This window comes from Pogoniulus pusillus, chromosome 8, assembly GCF_015220805.1.
Source record: "Pogoniulus pusillus isolate bPogPus1 chromosome 8, bPogPus1.pri, whole genome shotgun sequence".
Lineage (NCBI taxonomy): Eukaryota > Metazoa > Chordata > Aves > Piciformes > Lybiidae > Pogoniulus > Pogoniulus pusillus.
Window position 1 is genome coordinate 29,014,675 of NC_087271.1, and position 15,762 is coordinate 29,030,436.

The 15,762-nt window shown below is 38.5% G+C and overlaps 1 long non-coding RNA gene across 1 annotated transcript in view; it reads left to right on the forward strand.

Moving 5' to 3' along the window:
- LOC135177616 (uncharacterized) overlaps window positions 1–15,762 on the forward strand; it is a 227,558-nt gene that overhangs the window by 77,129 nt on the left and 134,667 nt on the right. The window contains exon 4 of the long non-coding RNA XR_010303116.1: window positions 1,485–1,545. This is a non-coding gene — a long non-coding RNA (uncharacterized LOC135177616). The remainder of the gene's footprint in view (window positions 1–1,484; window positions 1,546–15,762) is intronic.

Consider the following 15,762-nt stretch of genomic DNA (forward strand, 5'->3'; position numbering starts at 1 on the left):
CGAGTATATTGCAATTCTTCTGTTTCAGATTCAAATTCTTTAGGCCGGAAAATTCCTTGAGTACTCAGTTATTAATAACTCCAGTTTCACACCCCTCTTCTCCACAGCTTTTATGTAATTTTTTCTGATAAAATATTTTTGATCAGATTAAAAATAGATGGATGAATGAATGGGAAATATTCCTTGGCTTCTAGACATGTGCAAATAATTTTACTTGTTCTTATTATTTGAGACAGAACAACAGATAAAGTAAATATGTTTAAAACATAGTAATAAAACACTTACCAGCTTCATTTGGCAAAGAATAAGTCTGGGTCTGTTGTCAAATACCTGGAGCTAGTAGAGGAGAAAGAGAGGAAGGTAGATGGAAAGGTTATGTTGATGGAAAGGATGGGGTTACTGTGCTTTTAGATAAGCATGTAGAGCAATTAATTTAGCCACAAAGTGAAATACCAAAGTAACTTCACTGAACCCAGTGTAAATTAGCTTGTTTTCATTAGCTGTGAATATAACTGAATTTGCAAATTTCATAAGAACATCTCCAAATCTATAAGAAGATGGATGAAAACAAGGATTAACCAGAATTTCACAAATCATGATGACAAGAGGGCTTCCACTGTGTTTTGTTTCACAGAAAATCGTTAGGGAGTTTTAGATCTGCACTGGCCAAGGTGATGTGAAACCCATTTGCAGCTGACTGTTGGCCATCATTTTGAAATTTAAGAGAAATCAAATATTTCAGGAGGTTTATTTCAACTGCTCATAGAAAACAATAGGGTCCCAGGGCAAGCTGAGAATGCTTCTTTTAAAGGAGCACATAATACTTACAGAAAAAATATTATGAAAGGAAACAATGGTGTGCAAATCAAAATCACCTCCTTGTCTTCCTCACTGATTCCATGCTTGGGAAAAAAATAGACTGTAGGGAATAATTCAAACCTGTCTTTATTCAGCTTCCAAAGACAACTACTTTCCCTCTTCATGAGAAAGAAATTTGGGTTTAATGGTGGTGGCAGCCTTCCACTGAAAGACTTTAATTTTCATGATCAATACAGGCAAGCTGCAACAATGCTCACTTCAAATAACTACTTGTTGAAGATTACAAATTGATTGGGTTGGCTATGGGGTTTGGGTTTGGGATTTTTTTTATTTGATTGTTTTGTTGTTTTTTTATTAGCCTCCTTCCACTGCTGCATATGTTTCTGCAGTTTTTCATGTTCTCAGACACCAAACTGAGCTCCTGGATTGATCCAGCCACCTTTTATATCCTTCCTCTCTCCCTGTCTGTAACACCATTCTAAGACTCTTCAAGATCTACTTCTCAAGGTTCATGTCATTCCCACTAGTAGATAAATATGGATTTTATTTTTCCCCTGGCCAGAGATGTGATTGAATTTGTCATGTTTTGCTTTTTGAATATTTGTCATGCTTTTATTTTGAATTCACTAGTATTGTGTGCTTGTTTGGTTTTGTGTTTCTGGCAGGTGTTAACATTCCAGGGACATCATTTCACCTGAGGCTGGGCAAAATGAAGCCACATGTTGGGTAAGAGACTCATAAAGGATTGAAGATCCTACTGTGGTGGACTTAATTTGACTTCTTCATCGCTGTTTCCTTTTAATCTTTCTTCCCTATGCAAAAGATTTCTGAGCAAGTCAAAATGAGGGTAGACCTCTCTGAATTTCTCGTGTGCATTTAAGCCATACCTGAATTAATTCTGGCAGTTTTCATTAACGTTGTTCCTTGCAGTGCTGCCTGTCAACCCTCTGAGCCTGCAAGCTAGCTCAAGACTCAGGCTAAGATACCAACATTGCAGCATAACATGCTGCCACTTAAGCACTTAATTATATGTAAGTAGACAATGATCTACATTGTACCCTTTACAAAGGAGCCACAAGAGAAAATAAAGTCTCACTGCCTTGCCAGCCAAAGGAATCTCTGCCAACACCAGGTGGTGGGAAGCATGAGACAAGTGAGAGGGGTGACTCCTGGCATTGCTTGTGCAGCCATGGTGACAATTGAAAAAAAAGTGCTGCTTTTCAGAGAAAGGCCAGTAGCATTTGGTGTTTGGTGTCAAGGGGCTGAAAAGGGTGCCATGTGAGGCTGAAAAACCTTGCAGGCGCTCCTAATGAACCATTTACTGTCCTCCTTGTCCTACTTGGTTGACTGTGCTTAGCTGGCTGCTGTGCTCTTGTGTCCAAGTTTTGCCAAATGGTTATTTTCCTGCTTACATCTGTTTATTCTGCATTCACATCTCTGCCTGGAAGGGTGCAGCCGAATATCAATGAAGCTATTGGGATTTTTCTGTTGAATTGAGCTAATCTCTCCTGGAGTTCTACCAGCGGTCTCATTTAATTACCTTGTTTCAAATAGAGATTTATTGGGAAGTACAGAGGAATATGAACACTGAAGTCACCCATATACATAAACATATATTGTGCACATCTTCTGTGGTATTTCTATCAAACTCCTCTTTTCTATTAATATTGGACAATCTCAAAGTCACTGGGCAGGGACAACTGGGAAGAAAGTGAGTTCAGTGGCAGGTTTAATAGCTTTATGTAAGCTACATAGTGCTCACTTTCCTTTGAATACTAATAACATCATGCTGTATCTTCTTCTTGAAGGATTTTATGTTTTCCTAATAGATAAAAACCTGTCTTTATATAAGTTTATTTGATGAATCAAAGTATGTTGTATAAAATTAATTTTGTGCTATGGAGGTAAATGGTATAATTGAAAACTAATTGCTAAAGTATTCAGAGTGGTTAAAAAAATCTATAATCTGTATAGCTACTGTGATTTGCACTTCTGTGTTTCTGGTTCAAATTTATAAGAGAATAATAGCAATGCATTTGAAGACATATCTGTAGTGGGACCTGGAAATCATGCTGCAAGATGCTTAAGGCAGTGACAAGTGTCACTTTAAAATAGAAAGGTAAGTCATCAGTGGTGTTAGTCCTTTCTAAGATTTTGTTGCAAGTTTTCTGAGGAAATCTCATCTTTTTTTTTTTTTTAAACTGTGGAACAAAATGTTACTTGATAGAAGTATCTGTCTTCAGGAAAAGGTGTCTATTAATGTGTTTAAAGAGAGTTTTACTTTGTACTGCATTAAAGCTAGATATGCAGATATAGTATTTGCTTATAAATTCTTATGGTCATTGAAGAGATTTCACTCATTTTCTTTCAAAAGAAAAAAAGTATGACAAAAAGCAGGATTTTAAGCAAATGACTGGGATCCAAGGGACAGATAATGCAGGCTCTAGCTTCATTTTTAATAGGTCACTTGTGTAAGAGAATACGCAAGAGAAAAATGAGAATATGAAAGATGTAGTGCCAGTGATTCTTTGGATTTACATTCTCTTGATTAGACTGGAAGAAGTCGTCTTTCTACACACAGAGTTTCTTTTTTTTCAAGTTCTCAGTACTTTGTGTACTCTGTTGAGAGGATGTATACAATTATGCCTTCCTAGTAAAGCCAGATAAAATAATACAATCCCATTGCATTGTCACAGAGATAAAGGATATGATGGCTTATTGTTTTAGCTGATCAGCAGCATGTTCTAGCACAATGAATTCCCATCTCCTGGCTTTGGATTCTTTTCCAATTCCTGAAAGATACAACAAAGAAAAATAATGATAGCAGTAGTTTTTTGCTTTCACTCCATGTGAAAATTGTAGTAGTGGAGTCTTATGATGGAAAGGACAATGGCTATTTATACTTACCTGAAAAACAGTGGCATCCCATACTTTAGTGTGACTCTGTATTGTGAGTCTATTGAAATGCTGGATTCATATATAATAGTATTCATATAATAGTACAGGATAACAAAAACCTATTCAATATGCAGTTACCTGTAGCCTGATTATAACTGGTACCACACATAAACTCTCCCTTCTTAAAACAGGTCTATTCTAAATACTAAACACAAATATCAAAGGTTTCCTCCATAAAGAAGTTCTTGGAATTTTAGTTCTTGGAATGTGCTGTTCTGGACTATATCTGTCAATTATTGCAAACATTTCCACAAAAGGGACATTGTTTCTGGATCTCATCTACAAAACCTTATCTATCGAAGGAGAGCAGCCAAATCATTGAAATATTTTCTCAGAAATAAATAGGCAGCTTCTCCACTTTGTATATTTAATTTCTTAAAAGTGACTGTTTCTTCTCTTGGTTTGAACAATCAGAAAGCAAACACAGAGCATCTCTTGCATCTGTTGCTCGGGCCATACCAGTTAATTTTTGAAGGAACCCCTTGTTATAATATTCTCAGCACATAACTGAAAATAGGGAATTAGGAGAGACGATACAGTCTGCTCTTCATATACTCTATTTCCCTGAGGTGCTGTGAAAGACATGCGAATTTCACAGGTACAAAATATATTCACCCACCTCTTTCTTGCACCCCGGAGGCAGAATACTCTGCAAGAGCCCTCAGAGCCACGCTCAGGTGGCTGTGAATGTGTGAAATGCACTCACAGACTGAGATTCCGCATATGTATTGGCAATTCAGTTTAAACAACCTAATTTTTGTGGTGGATATCATGAAATAGGATCATTCAGAATATCTGGATTGCCCATTATAGTGGTGTCCTTCAAATACACACAGTACCGGCTTCGACCCCTCCTCCCATCACTCAGCAAGCAGCATAGTAGGACTGCCTCTAGGAAGGGCTTTAAAGATCAGCTTCGCTGCAATTCTTTAGTGGGGGATCTTGTGCCCTTCTGAGGCCACTGAGAAGCGGCAAAAGCTATACTCCTGAGCCTATAATAGATGCAAATTGTGCAGATGAAGGAGAGGAAGCTCTAACAGCCGTTGAATGCAATCTGTGAACACTACTGTTTCGTTTATAGTGATGCTACCTAGGCATTTGCACTTAAAAGGAACAATAAAGAGGTGTCAGAACAATCGCAAGGCTGCAGAATTTAAACTACAGTAAAGACGTTTTGAGCTATGTGAAATGTTGCCTGCAAAAGATCTGCTTTTTCCGTTAGTTTTTGGTTTTTACTGAAGGCTGTTCTAGTTCTCCTTGTTTTACGGCACGGAATGGTTCATTTGCCTTCAAAGACTCAAGATTCAAAGAGGGAGGGAAACAAATTAAGTCAAAACTGCAATGACTGGTGAAAACTCCACAAAGTATGTCACGGTTCTTCTTGATTTCTCTTTAGTTTTGAAGTAGCTTTGCGACATAACTAGATGGTTGATTCATTAACTTGCCAGCCAATTTCTAGCAGATAGCAGCAGATTTGCTGTAATGTTTCCTTGTTATTCTTGCTTACAGACAAAGGGCCAATCCTCAAAAGATTCAACCTTTGTATGTATGCATGTACTGTATTGAGAGTCTGAACTTCCGTTGCCTTTTGGTCTCGATTCGAAGAGAGGTTTGGCATAGATGAGAAATTGTACATTAAAAAATTAAAAGAAAATGTTTAGTGGCTGTCAACCAACATACAGTTACTGATTAACAAAGAACAAGAGGCTTGCATTTGATGTCCTGTTAAAAGCACAATAAGCCATGATTGTGAGTATGATTATCTGTGAGTGTTACTACTTACCAGCTGCAAATGTGAAAGAAATACAAGGAAATAGATGTATTTGCTGTTGGACTATAACAGGTGTCTTCAAAGTAAAAGTGAAGCCTAAAAAGGAATATATTCCATTTGTAAAAATAAAAATGAAGAAAAAAACCCAAAACAACAACCATATATTAATGTTAGGATAAGATTGGCTTTGTATGTTCAGCAGAATAAAATGCACTATAGGAGCTGTTGTCATTCTGGATCTTCTAGACTTCCTGTGAGATATTATTATTTATTTTTTAATAATGTAGTTAATTTGAATCCCATTAGTGTTCTCAGGTCCCGGTTAACACCTAGTTGTAGTAGTTTAGCTGCATCCCACAAATTCTCAGAAGTTTAAAGAGACAAGATAGGCAATTAGCAAGTAAATGTCCCACAGCTGAAGACAATTCAGTTTGGCTAAGATTGTAATATCTTAATGTTTGGGGTTTTCTTTTAGTCTTATGCTTCCCTTCATAAATTGAGTGATCTGCAAAATGAGAACGTACAGTTCTCATCTTTAAGAAAAGTTTTAAGCATAAGTAATGACAGTAAAATGCTCTAAGAGCCTTCTAATTTATATATTAGAAGTTCAAAGTGGTTATATTTTTCATATAGTATGGTTTTGGACTGCATGAGTCTCTTGAATCAGTAGCTTTTAGTGAGGAATGTGTTTCCTGTGGAAAAGGTGAGGGGGGCATCAAGAGCATTTGTTTTAATAGTTAAGTCCTTATGTGTCTGTACATGTCAGTGAATGACAGACCAGAGGGGCAAAAGATGCCATAAATGCAGTAAAGTCCCATGCAATTGTGTCAAGCAGTAAACTCGAATGAACTTGCAAAGTCATGCACTAGTTCACTTTTGGAAAGCAAAACCTGTCTTTGAAGCCAACTAAATCAATCCCTAGTTCAAATTAAATTTAGAGTATCCTGTGAAGCTCCACTACACAACTCCAATAACAATCAACGCTTAAGGTGAAAGCAAATAATGTTTCATTTAAAAGAAATTGAATGAGGACTACTGACAGAGAAAGTTTTTGTTGCTGTTTTGTCATTAAAGTCAAATTATAACATTATTGTCTTAATCCCATATGTCTCAATCATCTCTCATTCCTTCTGTCTCTCTCTAATGCATAAAAAGCCCTGTGCATGGTTGGTCTTGTGTCTTCATCTCATTAAAAGCTTGCCATGCAAATGTATCATAAGTGTTGCCTGAAGACTTCTGTCTCATGCAAAATTTAGCTTAAACTCTACTGGCATCAAATAATTTATTATGCACAAACCTTCTGTTTGGTTTGCTGACATTCCTTCTTAGCTGGCTCTCATGGTGATTCATTATCTTGTGATATAGATTTCCAAGTATCATCTTTGTATTGATTTTTATATCTGTAATAACCACTCTACAGAAGATGGCTCCACTTGGTGTCATTGATCGCATCAAAAATTCAAGGCTTACAAAAATACTAGAGGGCTAATTGGTAGCAGAATATTTCAGACTTAATCTTAATGCAGTCTCAATCTTCTGTACTAACTTTACTTGCAAATTTCCTTATCAAAGCTAAGGGAAACTAGTGAATGACTGGAAATTAGCTGGTGATAGCAGGTAGGACCATAAGGACTGTAAACGTGGGAAATGAACATAACAAAGACTAGATCTGAAAATCAACTTTATTTTGTCTCATACTCTTCACATAAATATGCTTTTTAACAAAGAGGCAGTACATAATCCTCCAATTAGCTGTGTGGTAAAATGCATCTTCACTGCATCACATACTGTGCAGCAAGCCAAATGGAACTGAACATCTCACTTAATTTAAAGAAAACTATTAGATCTGACAAGTTCAGAAACATGTGCTATAGGTATTTTTTTCTTAATAGTAATCAAAAGAAGGTAATTTTCAGCTTTAAGATTTTATGCAAAAACTAAGGGCTGTGTTTGCAAGCTTAAATACCTCAAACAGTCCAGTCTTGGGTAGATTTGACTTTAGAATCTATGAAAATGTGGGCTAGAGCAGAAATCTAGGAGTCCTGCAGTCTGTTATATTTGCTCTAATGAGTTGTTTAAAGCTTCTATCTCTTGTTAAGTTTTTCACCAATATGGTCTGTCAATGACAGGGAGGTGATATGTGTGTCCATATTTTTTTTCATGATTGTATTTGTGACACTTTTCACTAAGTTATTTTCCAGGATTTTGCACTGCTGAGTTATATTCTAAAACTTCAGAACTGAAAATAAACTGGACTGATATACAAGGGATGGGCTTTTTTAGAACATGCAGTGATAGACGAAGGACGTGTAGAGACAGCAACATGTTAGAATCAGGAAAGATAATTTCTCAAAAAAGCTGCCCTTGTAAATTGTTAAAAAGCTGTTAAAAAAAAAATGCCTCCCAACAGCCACATGGTCTGTGGATTAAACATAGCAAGGCAGATTGTCCAGCTACTGCTAAGAGTATCAATCAGGGCTACTCAATCAGTTCTTGCCAGTAAAAGATATCGAAACAGCACCAAGTCTGCTAGTTCAGTCAGGCACTGCATGCCATCTGTGCAATAGGAACTGCTGGGTATGCTTCATAAAAGATTAGAAGAACAGTTAGAAACATGGGATCTCCCACAAGAATGTGAGAGACATCATATGTCTGGGAATTTAGTGAGAGTGAAAATGAAATGTATTGATAAACTAGACTGGAATAAACTCGGTCACTTTTGGACAAATTTCTGGGGAGATCTCTGCCCATACAAAGCCTGTACAGTAAGCAGACTTCTTTTTTCTACTAGACTCTGCCGTGTCTGTCAGCTTTGCACTAGTCTCTTTATGAACAATCTAAATTTGGAACTGGCTATAGGAAATTCACATTATTCTAGCAAAAAACAATCAAAAGCACATTACACCATTAACGTGTCCACACACTCCGTATGCTGTTGTTATGTTTCTGTTGTCACTCTCAGACTGATAGGAATTTGTCTACATTAACCAGATCTTCTCAAATAGGATTCTAGAGGCTCTTTTCATTTTGGATTTTTACTGTGTTCACCACTGTAGTCTGAAGAATGTATTCATGGAGCAAACCGATCAATCAGGGCACACTGTCACCTTATTTTTAGCGAGAGGGCCAAAATATACAATGTCGGTCAATACACTACTTGTTCCTAGTGGTGAAGTGACTCCCAGAAATTGTGTCCAGCCCTGCAGAACAATTACTGTGAATAATTCTGTACAAATACACTCTTTGGCCATAGCCTGCATAAGTGATTTATGATTTGTCCCCGGACCAGCAGGCTATATGATGAAGGACAGTGATAGAATTGGAGTGCAATCTAAATCTACTGACTTCCAGCCTTGTATTTTCCCTTTCCCTTAGCTTATAATTTGCTACTTATTAAAAAAAAAAAAAAAGGTTAACAAAATTTGCACATTCACTGACATTTATTATGGACTTGTTACACAAGATGCATCCACTATTTACCAATAAACAGACTTGATAGATACAACAAATTGTGAAAAAATAGATGGCTGAATATTTGTACCTGAATTCAAATATAAATACACGGGAAACTTCTCCTCTGTGCCACTGCCCCAGCAAGATAGTACAAAAGGCTCCCAGAAAAGTACCAGAGCAAACATGATCCAGATGTCTTTTGAATCTCTGCCTTGCAATCCTCTCTTAGGACTTTTCAAATTTTTTTTCTAGCTATATTATTAATTTTTCAAGGATGAAGAGAAAGTGGGCAAAAAAGCTTCTAGTGCTGCCAGCAAAAACACAAACATTGAACAGTAAAAATTTAAGATATCACTTGTTTGCTTTCGTTTCTACACAAAATGTTTTTATTCCAGTCATTGTTTTGTTCTCATAAAAAGTTTAGGGTTTGGAAGAAAAGATCAGTGGCCGCATGCCTTAGCTACATTCTATGAGAAAAAGGAAGAATTTTATAGTATAACTAACAGCTTTTAGAAGGCATAATTCTTCAAATATATCCCTCATTTTTTCCACCTGCCAGTGTTCATAGTTCACGACATGTAGCTGTGAGGCCTGGTTGTGCTGCAGGACATAGAGTAATTCCCATCGATTTCAATGGGTATTACATGCATCCTGCAGCGGGAGAGTAGGACCCTCAGGTTTCAGTGAATAGCAAATATTCATGTAAAATCCACAGGTCCTATTCTTTCACTGCAGGATATGTTGAAGTCAATGGGAGTTACTTGTTAGATGCTGTGATGGAAAAACTTATCTTTATAAGATAAAGCTGTGTATTCATTGTTGCATTTTGATGATTTTTTTTTTTACAAAGACCTTAGTAATCTCATTTTTTTCAATAGAAGATATATTAGCTTCTGGTCTTCTTTATGCCACTGTAAAAAGAAGGCTGACCCCAAAGAAAACAAATAGAAAGCAAAAGCCCACAGTTGAAATGGGAGAAATCTGAATTTGTCAAATCAACATGATTTCACCATAGGTGCCGAGCAATTCTTTGTGAGAGGCTGAAATATGGTTCTTCTCATTAAACACTCTCTGCTCACATCAAGTATCCCCACACGGATATCCAGTTTTAGAGCTACTGACCTACACTGATCTAGAAGTTGGCAAATCCATGCAGAAATTACAATCTAATTCTCAATACAAACTTTCTAAAGATTTAAAGGTTGATTTCTCATTGAGTCAGTTTGCACCCAGAACAGAATTCAAATATCTCCTTCATTAGCGTGTTATCAGCTGAAGGAAAAGGTTTCTTCTCTTCCTCTGGCTCTCTCCTACTCCTCCACCCCCATGTGCTAACCTTGGTAGTTTGAATGCAGCAAAGAACTTAAGAAATGTGGGCAGTCTATCAGTTTGCTATGGTTCATTTTAGCTAATCCAGACATCCAACACAGCAGGGGGAAAACTGCTGTATCTAGTGAAACAAGAGCATGAATAATTAAAACTCTGTTATTAATGAACTTCCAGTCGTTATGTAAATGAAACTGATTTCAAGTCTAATTTGTCAGCCTGAATTCTTTTTCTGTTCTCCTTTTGTCTAGGACAAGAACTCATCATAATGGACTTGATAATAAAACACTAGCAGACATGCTGTGTGCAGTGCCCATCTGAGTTAGGCTTTTAGCATGGTTAATTGATACGGTTACTGCAGGATACATCAATAAGGCATTTTGTATGGCTTTACGTTTTATGAGACTTTTTATTTTAGTTTTTTTTCTTTTGACAGTGCTAACTACTTTTTGCACGTTCTTCGTTACCATTTACCTTTACATGAGAGGTAGCTTGTAGTTACTGGCTGGTAAATACTTTCCTTCACTTGTCATGTGCTGTTCAAAGACAGCAGAGTTCAGAAAGGTCTGTGGGAAGGGAAGTCTGTAGTTCTCAAACAATGGCTAACAGTCACCAGGAGAAAAAGCCTGTCAAAGCACAAGGCTATCAGACACTGGATCCTTACCCCATTGTCTTGGATTAGGTGTCAGTCATCGTCCTGCCCATTATGAAATAAGCAGTACTGAAGTTACGTTTAAAGGAAGAGCACTCTGTTGGGAAGGGTGCGACTATGATCCAAAGGAAACACTGAATTTTAAAGTTTACTTTACCTCAAACCAGGCAGAATCCTCTGAAAATAGTCTACACACTATATTGAATTTGTCGTAAAGGTGATGAGATTGAAAAATTGCCTCCGCCATTTAATTTTCAAGTTATGATTATTTTTCTTGAGCCTTCTTATGGTGTGCCCTTTAATTTTCAACAGTTAAGCCTCCTCTTTTATTTTTTTCTTAATTACTTCACATTTATATTGTCAGGATAAGAGGTTTAACAGAAAAAAACCGCAGTGAAGGTTCAGGAAGGAGACAAGCATGAGGAGCACGTATTTCCCTATGTACCTCGCTCTAAGAAAGGAAGCAATTAACAAAAGAGTCATCAAAATAGGATGAGAAAAATAAATAAATTTAAAAAAAAAACAACAACACCACAAAGCCATGAAAGAAACAATGTCTTCAGTGCCCTAGAATCAGCCCAGGTCTAATGTCAAGAAGGGGCACTAGAAAACTGTCAGTTTTACTCATGAGAAAGCTGTGAAGTTAGAACTGTTTAGTTTATCCTGTGTCAGAAATGACCCATATCTTTGTCTTTTGCTTTTGTAAGCTCTTTTCTCTTTTTTTCCTAATATATGAGGTGTGCTCTTCGTGCTTTCCTTTTTTTTTTTAATCAGCTTGCTTTCTTTAAGAAGCCATCTGTTGGAGGCAGGGCCCCTCAAATTCTGACTGGAATCACTTGCATCTTGTGATGATCCTTTGTGAGTCCCTTCAGGACTGCTTGTCTGCCCTTTTAGGGTGATTTTCTGCTGGAAACTGGGGCAGAATTCTTCAGGGAAGAATTTCCCTGTAATTTACATACTTGTGCAGCTAGGGCTGAAGTGGATTTTCCATCCCACTTTCTCATGTGTTCCGCACGGTCATGTAAGTGAAACCACAGGGTATGCCATGGTGACCCTGCTTCTCATGGATGAAACATGGAACCATATAGGTGTAGAATAGAATGTGTTCACTTGGATTTGCCAGATCTTCTGGGACAGTTCCTTGGCAACTGAAACACAGGCCTGCACAGAGGAAGAGGGACTTTCCTGGCATTCCCAGGGCCTTCTACTCATTTCATCCACCAGTTTGTCTTTGGCCATCTTCCAAAAACAAAGATTGAGCAATGAGCCCTGTTTCTCTCTCTTGTTTCTGGTGTGGCTGTCATACCTGTTGGACTGTTTGTCAGTCCAGAGAACTTCACTTGTCCATGACTACTCTGAACAGTAATGAAAAGGGTTCAATAGGCAGGGACCAGGCCCCAGCACATCACAACTATTTCTCTTTCTCAAGAACTCCCAGGCTGTCAGCAGCCTTTTTCCATACTTTTCACCTGCTTGTCAGATTTTGCACTTGTTCAGGGTGAAATTCAAAACCACTAGAGGTGATCCCTGTCCTATGCACTTGCCTATATTCTCCCACATCTTGCGAGTTATAATTATGCGTCCTTGGGGCAGATTTCTCAATGGTATTCTTGGGAGAGTCTTGTATTGCTCTGAACAAAACCTGGCATGCCAGTAACCAGCACAGCTTTGAGCCATTCCACTACGGTGACACTCAGGACTGCAGCAAGCACATATAGGACCCCAGCACATCGATCTCACCTGTCCCCAGAAAGCAAATACATCAACATAGTGCATATACCACGGGGGGGGGGGGGGGGGGGGATGGGATGTGTGTATATATAAAGCTCTCTTAACAAGTGTCGTCAAGCCTTAATTGAATCCTCTCATTATCTCACTCATTGTTTCAATGCTTTCATCTCCTGTCCAAATTGACATGTTGGGCACCAAATATGGACTGTCCTGGGTTAACACAGCCTGCTCTCACAACGTCCCCTGCCCGCACACAAGGAGGGAAAATAACACAAAAATAATCCCCTGGGTTGAGATAAAGAATGAGATGAGATAATATAATGCACAATTGCCTTAGCCTAATTGCAGAAAAGCATGGCAAAATGCAGAAGCAGCACAGGAAGCCAGAGGCTCCCACCCCTCAACACACAGCCCTGATGTTACAATCTGAAGTCCCCATGGTACTTTGCTCCAGCCAGCGCTTTCATTTTGAAGCTGGCTTGAGAGCAACATGGTAATGAGTATCAGCAGCAAACTCAACTCAACCCATGACAGGGAGAGAAAGCAGGAAGGGATCACAGGTTCTACTCTCAGGAAATTTAATAAGGGTGAAAAAATTCTCTATATAGAAGTGGGGAAAGTTTTATCTTTAATCACAGAGTCAACCAGGTTGGAAGAGACCTACAAGATCATCAGTCCAACCTATCACCCAACTCTAGCCAATCAACTAGACCATGGCACTAAGTACCTCATCCAGGCTTTTCCTGAACATCTCCACAGGGACAGCAACTCCACCACCTCCCTGGGCAGCCCATTCCAATGGCAAATCACTCTCTCTGGGAAGAACTTCCTCCTAACATCCATCCTATATCTCCCCAGGAACAACTTGAGACTGTGTCCCCTTGTTCTGTTGCTGGTTGCTTGGGAGCAAAGACCAACCCTCACTTGGCTACAGCCTCCCTTCAGATAGTTGTAGACAGCAATGAGGTCACCCCTGAGCCTTCCCTAGGCTAAACATCCCCAGCTCCCTCAGCCTCTCCTCATAAGGCTTGTGTTCCAGGCCTCACACCATCTCTGTTACCCTTCTCTGGAAGGGCTTCTTTATGGTTTTTTTTCCTCCTTTTTCTCCTCCACCTTAGACTTTCTCTCCGTGTCATCTTTGTACAGATGTCTAACTAAGTGCATATAGAATAATGTTCACAATTATCTCCTGAGGCTTTTTTAGAGTAGGTTGACCTGTTGACCCTTCCTCAGCCTTGTGGCTGAAGTCAGAGGTCTTAACATTGTAGGTATGGGAGACCCAAGGCAACAAGAGAAGGCCTAGGAGCTGGAAAGAGTTAAGGCAAAAGGAGAGAAGAAGTAAGTGGTGAATGTAGAAGTGACATTTCCTTCAAATGGTAATGCTGGGCTACAGCACTAGCAGAAACCAGGGAAATTATGTGTCTGTGGGTAAAGATGATAGAGAAGCAAAGCTGAAGCATATAGGGATGTGGCCCTAAGAGATTTCAGAAAGTATGAGGAACTGGTCATACAACCTACAGCAGGAAATGTTGGGTTTTTGATTAGAGACTGATGAAAGATGCTACAAGAATGGGAACCTGAGTGATTTATTCAGCTTCCTTAAAGTTACTCTTGAAAGTGAAGATTCTTGCAAATGTTGTGTTAGGTATTAGCAGGATTCTAAAGAAACTATTGCTAACTGGCATGATTTTCAAATAAAGCTTTTGCCCTGAAATCATATTCATACACCTTATTAGTGTTAACATACTAAGAGGCTGGACGTAAACTGCTACACAAAGGGGACAGAAAGGTTCATCCAGGACATAAGGGCTCCTCTCTCAGTTCTTGGATCAGCCTGCCTTTTTCAGCCTCCAAATCCAAAGAGAGCTCACCTGGAGCCTGCAAAGGAGAATGCCTGTCTGCCAATCCCCTGATTGGTCACAAGGGCTTCCAAGTGTATCTTCAACCCACTGTGTCACACATTAAATTGTTGTCTCTTCAGCAAAACTCTGTCCTGTTTGGAAGAGCTCCAACTGCCAGGAAGGAAAAAAAATGTTTTGTCAATTTATGCCTCTCGCTGGCTGGGGCAGATGCCAACATCAGGCTTTGCTTTGGATAGCTCCTGGGGACATTTCATTTCTCGTGCTTTTCCACAATGGAAATTGTGAAAGGTAGTCAGGGAATATTGTGCAGTTTCAGTCAAAGAACAAAAGTTTTTAAAAACCTAATTTCTGTCACATCTTGCACAGAGAACTGTATGATGCTCTGGGCACTCTGTCAAAGAGGTTTGGGATACTCAGGGTATACATTAAAATTGCTGTGGGAGTATTATGGGTTAAGAATATTTCTCAGGATGTCTTTTAAAATCCGCTAGGCAGACCTTATTATTTTTAAAATAATAAGACTTAAAATAAATTAGACACTTGCTGAAGCTTTGCAAATTTCTTGTAACGTAATTTAGTTCTAAGGCTAGGGTTGAAAAGAAGGAAAAAGATGAGGGAGAGAAAGAAGTTCAAGAAAACAAGTTTTGTGCAAGAAAGCAAATGTTTGTAGAATGCTTAATTTTAATTCAGTGCAGCTAATATCCTAGTTTATGTTTGCAGCAGTAACAGCATAACACAGAGCTGTAACAAAGATCTGAAGGTTTCCTTTAGGTCAATAACAGTTGCTATAAACACGTCAGGCTATTTTTAATTATTATTCTACTCCATCTACATCCAGCAACTGGAGGGGAGGGGAAAGGGAGAGGGTTAACAGTTTTTACAATTTAGATGGATTTTCTTCTTGTCACATTTAAACTAAATATACACAGGTGGCTAGGTGGCACTGTGGATTAATGTACTTTTGAATTAATGTGCCTAGAGTGACTTGTATCACAAAGTGAGCATATTTGAGGTGCAGGTTTGCTTCCCCTCCTCATTCTACATGCGTGCAGTCTTTTGGGTTGCATTATTATTTGTATGAAACTCAGAAATCTGAAAGAATGGACACTGCAGCCATGCAAGATGCATATTGCTGAACCTGTGTTTTGTGACTGTGTACTACTTCGCAGTCACTTTGCTGAAGATTGCTG